Source organism: Pongo abelii, chromosome 17 (assembly GCF_028885655.2).
Source record: "Pongo abelii isolate AG06213 chromosome 17, NHGRI_mPonAbe1-v2.0_pri, whole genome shotgun sequence".
NCBI classification, from domain to species: domain Eukaryota; kingdom Metazoa; phylum Chordata; class Mammalia; order Primates; family Hominidae; genus Pongo; species Pongo abelii.
In genome coordinates, this window is record NC_072002.2 from 77,251,877 (window position 1) to 77,260,242 (window position 8,366).

The following is an 8,366-nucleotide window of genomic DNA, read 5'->3' on the forward strand; positions in this document are numbered from 1 at the left end:
CCTTTCAACGCATGGAAAGCAGTTTAGTAGAACTAGCAAAGAAAGATAGCATGATCATTAGTTCATTTAATATTACAGCTCATGGGACAAGCATAGATTCAGAAACATTAAATAATATTCTAGGTAAATTATCAGAAGTCAAAAAAGAGGAAAACTAGAGTTCATGACACATTAATTTACTTAGGGAATCTTCAAACATTAAAAAGAAGTAAAAATAAAGTGAACACTTATGTAGCTATCAACCAAGTTCAACAATTATCAACACCTGGCCATTCTTGTTTCTTCTGTACTTCAACCTACTTTCCCTTCCATCCCCAGTGAATTATTTTAAAGAAAGTCTCAGCTCTTCCCCTAAGTGTTTCTGCTGGCAATACTAAGTGGTACAATGTGAAAATGGTTGGCTATTCACTTGACCTGTAGAACCCCACACAATCATACAAATCAAGAGGTTCAAATTTTCCTGTTCACTTTAAGAACACTTGTGAAACTGCCCAGGCCATCAAGCCTATGCATATACAAAAAGCCATGAAGTATCTGAAAGATGTCACTTTACAGAAACAGTGTGTACCATTCCAACGTTACAGTGGTGGAGCTGGTAGGTGTGCCCAGGCCAAGCAGTGGGGCTGGACACAAGGTTGGTGACCCAAGAAGAGTGCTGAATTTTTGCTGTACATGTTTAAAAATGCAGAGAATAATGCTGAAGTTAAGGGTTTAGATGTAGATTCTCTGGTCATTGAGCATATCCAAGTGGACAAAGCATCTAAGATGTGCTGCCGGACCTACAGAGCTCATGGTTAGATTAAGCCACACGTGAGCTCTCCCTGCCACATCGAGATGATCCTTACTGAAAAGGAACAAATTGTTCCTAAACCAAAAGAAGAGGTTGCCCAGAAGAAAAAGATACCCCAGAAGAAACTGAAGAAACAAAAACTTATGGCATGGGAGTAAATTCAGCATTAAAATAAATGCAGTTAAGGCCAGGCACAGTGGTTCACGCCCGTAATCCCAGCACTTTGGGAGGCCGAGGTGGGTGGATCACTTGAGGTCAGGAGTTTGAGATCAGCCTGGCCAACATGGTGAAACCCCTTCTCTATTAAAAATTAAAAAATTAGCTGGGCGTGGTGGTGCGTGCCTGTAATCCCAGCTACTCAGGAGGCTGAGGCAGGAGAATCGCTTGAACCTGGGAGACGGAGGTTGCAACGAGCCGAGATCGCACCACTGCACTCCGAGCGAGACTCTGTCTCAAGACAATAAATAAATAAATGCAATTAAAAGTTTTAAAAAGTCCCAGATATCACATAATTTTATCTTTTAAAAAGCCTTTAGTTTATATCACTAAAGATAAGGCAATTTTTAAACATACTACAGTATCATCACATCTAAAAATATTAATAATAATTCCTAGATACCATCAAATAAACAGAAAGTCTAGCTGTCATACCTGTACCCTCCTCTGTTGCCTCTCTCTCCCACAGTAATATTTTTTAGTTTTGATTTGTCCTTCAATTTTTTTTATGTAAGCAAATAAATACATTAAATATTTGTTGTTTTTTCCTTCACAGAGAAGAGGCAACCCATTATACACATTTTCTGCATCTGGATTGCACTTAAAAATTATTCTCACTTGATACCAATAAACAGAGAACTTTGTTCTTTTTTTCAGCTACATAGTACTCCAACATGTGACGGTATTTTATTCAACCATTACTCTGTTGATGGACATTTGGGCTATTCCCAGTTTTTTGCTCTTACTAGTAGTGTTATCACGCAAAGCCTTGTGTATATGAATTTCTTATTTTGAGAGCATCTTTGGAATAGATTCCTAGAAGTGGGACTGATGAGTCAAAAGGCAAATGCATATAATGTTGCTAGCTATTGTCAAACTCTCTTCTATAAAGATTATACCACTTAGTATTGCCAGCAGAAATGAGTATGGTGTCCTTCTTTATGATTTTTTTGGCCCTCTGAGAAAAGAGAAATAGTATTTCAGTGAGGTTTCAATTTTCTTTTTTTTTCTGTAATCTATATTTTGAGAACTTCATTCTAAGAGAACAAGACTCCTTTTGGACAGTAACACCATTGGAATCGTCAAAAAAGAAAAATCTTCCCTGGCTACATTATGTGTTGAATAAAGAAGTTTTTCTTGCAGATAGGCTTGAGTTGTCAAGTTTTCATTCAGAGCAGCTCAAGCATCGGGAGTTTATGAAAATGGAATAGTTGAAATTCATAGAACTAGAAGCCTCAAAGAGCTCTTTTTACCAGCATATTCCATTGAATACCTTTGGAGACATTCATACCCACCAAATACTCAGAGTATACTTTTTGAGAAGATTAAAACTAACTTAGAAGTTGGAGGTTCTTGGCACAATAAAGAAAAGCAATGCTTAACCCTGAAAGATTAACTGGGGAAAAACATGATATCTTCAGTCAAAACTTTATGGAACTTTCATTTTAAAAAACTTGATTTCACCTTACCCATGACCAAGTACCCCCAAAGAAATGTGTATAACATATCATTTATACGAGCTGTTTGAATTTAAACACTGAATAAATGCTTGCAAAAGCATATATTTGTCCTAACTTCTATTTTATTTTTAAATCAACTTTGGCATTTTCACACTGTAAAGTGAGTTTTTTATGTGAGGGCTTGCTTTACAGAAATTTCAATATCCCATGTTTACAAAGGAGCACTCACTGAGGATTCAATTCTCTTGCATTTAATTTTCCCAAGTTGCCAGCTAGCAGGCCACCAATCTATGGAGCATTCAACATTTAGGGATGAACTTTCATGGGCCCTGGGGATGCAAAGATGACTACTTTGTGGTTCCTCGGTAGAGGAGCTGAAAAGTAAACATGTAAATTAATACAGCCTATGATATAGGACCAACCAGCGTGTGTTGTCATTGTTGACATGTATCTCTGCTAGAAAAGTTCACTCTTCTTTATAAATGACAGCGTTATTGAGCTGTTACCAACAGTAATTCACATGACCAATGGTGGACAACCAGGACTCCAAGATGGCGTCAGTCGCACCAGTGAAAGAGAGGAAAGTCATGGATGCCTAACTTGGGGAGCTGCCAAGCTGGCTATTGATGTGGGGTTTCACCCCAGAAAGCATGATTGGAGCATTTCAAAGAAGTTACTACCCACATTAGAACAAGTACCTCACAGGAAGGAAGGGAGCATTGCAGGGGTTTCTATGGCTGGCAGCTTACAGCTTTTCCTCTATGTTCTTTCTTACAAAGAGCTCAACTGTGAGCAACTCTGCAAGTATCACCCAAGAGGGGCCAGTGAAGGGTGCACTCTGCCCTTCTGACCATGAGCTCCTTGGCCCATCACCCCTTTGTGAGAAATTCCATCACTGCTGAATCCTTTTATATCCTAATTGAGAACTAATGCCCAAACAGAAGATGACTGGTATGTGTAAAGAAATACAAATAATAAAATTCACATATCATATAATTCATCTCTTTAAAGTGCACAATTCAGTGGGTTTTTTGTGTATATATTCAGAGTTGTGCAACCATCACCACATTCAATTTTAGAACATTTCATCACCCCCAAAAAGAAACTGTGCATCCACTAACAGTCACTCACTATTTCTTCCAACCTGCACCCCCCACCCCAAGCCCTGGGCAACCACTAATCTTTGCATTCTCCCTAGATTTACCTGTCTGGGATATTTCATACAATTAAATGAAAATGAAATCATACAAAATGCAGTCTTGGTGACTGTCCTCTTTCATAATGTTTTTGAGGTTCGTCAGTGTTGTACTATGTATCAGTATTTAATTCCTCTTTCTTTCCAAATCATAGTCCATTGTGGATATACTATGTTTTCTGTTGTTTACTGTTTGATATGGTTTGGATTTTTGTCCCCACACAAATCTCTTGTTGAATTGGAGGACGGGCCTGGTGGGAGGTGACTGGATCATGGGGGCAGATTTCCCCTGTGCTGTTCTCATGACAGTGAGTGAGTTGTCACAAGATCTGATGGTTTAAAAGTGTGTGACACATTGCGGCACTATTCACAATAGCAAAGACTTGGAAACAACCCAAATGTCCATCAATGATAGACTGAATTAAGAAAATGTGGCACATATACACCATGGAATACTATGCAACCATAAAAAAGGATGAGTTCATGTCCTTTGCAGGGACATGAATGCAGCTGGAAACCATCATTCTCAGCAAACTATCACTAGGACAGAAAACCAAACACCACATGTTCTCACTCATAGGTGGGAACTGAACAATGAGAACACTTGGACACAGGGTGGGGAACATCACACACTGGGGCCTGTCTTGGGGTGAGGGGGCAGAGGGAGAGATAGCATTAGAAGAAATACCTAATGTAAATGACGAGTTGATGGGTGCAGCAAACCAACATGGCTCATGTATACCTATGTAACAAACCTGCATGTTGTGCACATGTACCCTAGAACTTAGAGTATAATAAATAAATAAATAAATAAAAATAATAAATAAATAAAGTGTGTGACACTTCCACCTTTACTCTCTCTCTCCTGCTCCACCACAGTAAGATGCGCTTGCTTCCCCTTTGCCTTCTATCATGAATATAAATTTCCTGAGGCCTCCCAGTCTTGCTTCCTATTAAGGCCAGCAGAACTGTGAGTCAATTAAACCTCTTTTCTTCATAAATTACCCAGTCTCAGGTAGTTCTTTATAGAAATGTGAAAACAGACTAATACACTGTTCTGTTATTAGATGACACTTATATACAGTGAAATGCACACATGTGAAGCATGGCTATGCCATATTTTCATTATCCATTCATCTGTTGATGAACCACTGGGGTGTTTCTACTTTTTGGCTGTTAGGAATAATGCTGCTATGAACATCCATGTAGAAGCATTTGAGTGGATGCTTAGTGGAACTGCTAGGTTGAACAGGCTAACTCGCAGAAGGAATGCATCTGTATTCCTCTAACAAGCACAATAGTAGAAATTTAGTCAGTCATCAGCTTCTTGCTCAAAAGTGGCAACCAATCAATTTTCCTATGCTTTGGAATTGGGAGGGGCCTTTGCTGTCGGCTGGCCCATGTTCTTGGTCAGTTGACCATCCAGCCCGTGGTTGTGGTGTGATATTATCCAATTCACATTTCTCCATCTTATTTATGTGGTACCATGAGAGAGCATTTGCCAACATCCACACACACGAACTCCATGAATTCCCCCAATCTGCTCATCTAGTAGTAATCCAGAAAAAGAAAAAATGTGGTCAGTTTGGCATCACCTATTCTAAATGCTACTCATGACTAAGGCTGAAAAACTGACTGCTGAATGACAGGTACTAATCTTTAACCAGGAAGTAACACTAACTTGTTCATAATTCTTACTCCACATTTCCCTCTTTTTTTAAAAAAAAAAAATCTTGACATCAGACCCTCTGGGTGTTTGTCATTTCTTTCTCATTGCCCTAATTCTTCAGCCATCACCCCGCAACAGCTCCCAGCCCCCTGCAATATGACTCATCTGAGCTCGAAGGTCTGTCTGCTCTATCTCACGCACTCAGGATGTTAAAGCTGTAGGCTCCTCCCTCTCTGGGTTTCATAGCTCTCTAAGCTTATTTTTATTATACGCTTCCTGGTAGAAAGATCATTTTCCATGATACAGAAACAAAAGCGTTATTGAGCAGTTCTGAGTAGTTCTGCATTCTTCTTGGCAGATATTTACACTACAGTCTCCCTCAGGTCTACGAGTTGTCTTCCTTGTTCCCTGGCTCTGATAGATCAATAAAGCCCTCTGGGTTGGCCCCAGCATTTGTCCCAAGCCCTGATATCTACAGTGTTTAGAACTTCCTCCTGTGGTTCTTAAAGGTCCAGGCCCTTCTTTTGAGGATGTCTTTGGATGGCTGGCTACAGGACCATTTACCTGTGGGAACAGTCTTGGAATAATTTCTGGGCGGTGAAGGATTCTTTCTTCAGGGTTTCCAAGGATTGGCTAGCTGCTCTCCTTCTGAGCCACCACCACCTGCTTTCCCCCAGACTTTCCTCTCCCACATAGGCACTGCAGGAAGGGACCCAGTTGTCCATCTCTCTTGCTCCACTCTAACCCTTAATAAGGCTGGAAATACTTTGGAAGTCATCAAGGCAATTTTGTGCTGGTCAGGGCAAGAAAACAAACAAATAGGGGACTAAAGATAATGTAAAATGATAAGAAAGCTTTAGCATCTGTAAGAATCATTCCTGAAACCTACGGTGACAGATTAACTCTAGATTGGCTCTTTCTCAATCATCCTGTAGAATTGGAAAGTCAGTTCTCCCAATCTGGGTAGCTCCATGTTTGTTTGTAGGGTCATTCATGAGTTTTCCTATCTCCCCTCTCCTTCTTCTTATCTATGCCTTTCTGGCTTAGATGAAAAATGTAAATAGTAGAGTACTTGGCCTACAAATCAGAAATTCCCTCCAGCTCCCATACCTTCTTTCTTCACCTACTGTAGTTACTTTAATCACTAGGTCCCTCCTCCCATCTTGCCTGCATCTGACTCATCTGAGAGCTCACTGAGCAGCCATGCTGATATTTACCAATGCCAGCTTTCACCAGGATCATTTGGAATCCTATTAACGCTCCAACACACGCACACACACACGAGTCAATTCTTGCTATTCACAGTGGCTATGGTCTACAAAGTCACCCTGAAGACTTAATTGGCCAACACTGAACCATTGCTCTTCGGTGAAATAGAGGCTTAAGTTCCTATAAGCTTTCGTTCACATTTCTTTCATCAACTGGTCAATACGTAACCTTGTTTTACGTGTTCTCTGTTTAAAGAATGCTTATTTAATATATATTATTGATTAACATTGAACTCATAGCCAACAGCACCATAACTCTTGCCTGAATGAAGCTTTGCTAACACATGTATTTTCTCCATCAGGCATATCACAGCCTTCTTACACTTAGAAACTCTAGACGACACTTCAGCAGTATGTGTGCAGGCCATTTTAAACAGAAAAATCACCAACAAAAAGTACAAAAATGTGAAAAATGTGGTATTTCATAGGCCAGGAGAAAGACACTTGTTTATAGTACAAGAGCCGAAACAAGAAGGCAGAGTGTCTCACCTTGTGTGACCTCCGCTGGGAACGTGCATTTTGGGTGACTCAATTTTCTTGGCCACTCTGTGTGTTGCAGATGACCACAAAAGTGCCACAAGTATTAATTTTGGGGTTGCAAATAGATTTTAGTGAGTAGGCAAATTCACAAATTCAAAATCTGCAAGTGATGAGGATTGACTGTACACACACACACACACAAATATATCTACTCAGGAAAGTTATCTTTTGTTTGCAATGCACCCATTACTGCACAAGCCATGATATGAACTGGGGCCTGTGGCATATGGTTCACCAGTGTACGTACCATACCTACCATATGGCCTGACCTTGGAGGCCCTTAATAAATACTTGTTAGATAAGTTAATGAAGGACTGAAGGTCCAATAAAGTCAATTACACACACACATGCACACACACACACTCACACACACGGACACACACAGAGTATATGCCGTCTACCATTTACTCCAGGAACATAGTCTGTACAGATTAGATAATCTTATAATAGCCACTAAGTCCATTTGAAAGATGCCCATCACATCTTCACCTTTATTAAGCATGGAATTTTTATTATGGTGATCATTACATTGGTGTAGCTCTTTATAGTTCAAAAAACACATTCATGTAGTTTCTAAGCCTATAGTGCTATTGTATATAAGTGTATATAAGTTGTATATAAGTTGTATATAAGTGTATATAAGTTGTATATAAGTTGTATATAAGTTCATTCAACCATCATCTAGAATCACTGGATTTTAAAAAAAATTTTGATAAAGCCTAGAGAAACACTAAGATAAACAAGTTAGTCCATATACCCAGTTCTGTGTGTTTTGACCCATTAGTAATCTGACTCTGCTTCTATATCCATTTGGACTTTGGGGGGCCCGAAGAGGGGAGATGAGTTCACTAATACATTCGGTTAAGAGTTCAAGATCATTTGGAGAGAAAATAGGCATATCTCCACCTAGTGGTCAATAGCAAAATGTGGGGCCATCGAAATGGGCTTGAACCCTTAATTGCTGGTTTATGCACCTAAATCTGGGCTGCTTTTCTTGTGAGTCAAAGCTTGGCAAGACAAAAAAGAACTAGATTGGTCAGGGAAAATCCGCCAATGGAAAACATTCTGTGAAGGTGGTCTAATGTGAGCTTTGGAATCATAAACTTGGATTTAAATTCCAGCTCCACCACTAAAAAGCTATGTGATTTGGAACAAGATGCTTAGTTATTGAAGTCTTAGCTTTTTTATCTGTAATAGGAATAATAATAATACAGCATAAGTTTGTTTT

At 39.5% G+C, this 8,366-nt stretch overlaps 1 pseudogene; it reads left to right on the forward strand.

Annotated features, from left to right (window-relative positions):
• Window positions 1-393: 393 nt before the first annotated feature.
• On the forward strand, window positions 394-948 carry LOC100435470 (large ribosomal subunit protein uL22-like; annotated as a pseudogene).
• Window positions 949-8,366: the final 7,418 nt, after the last annotated feature.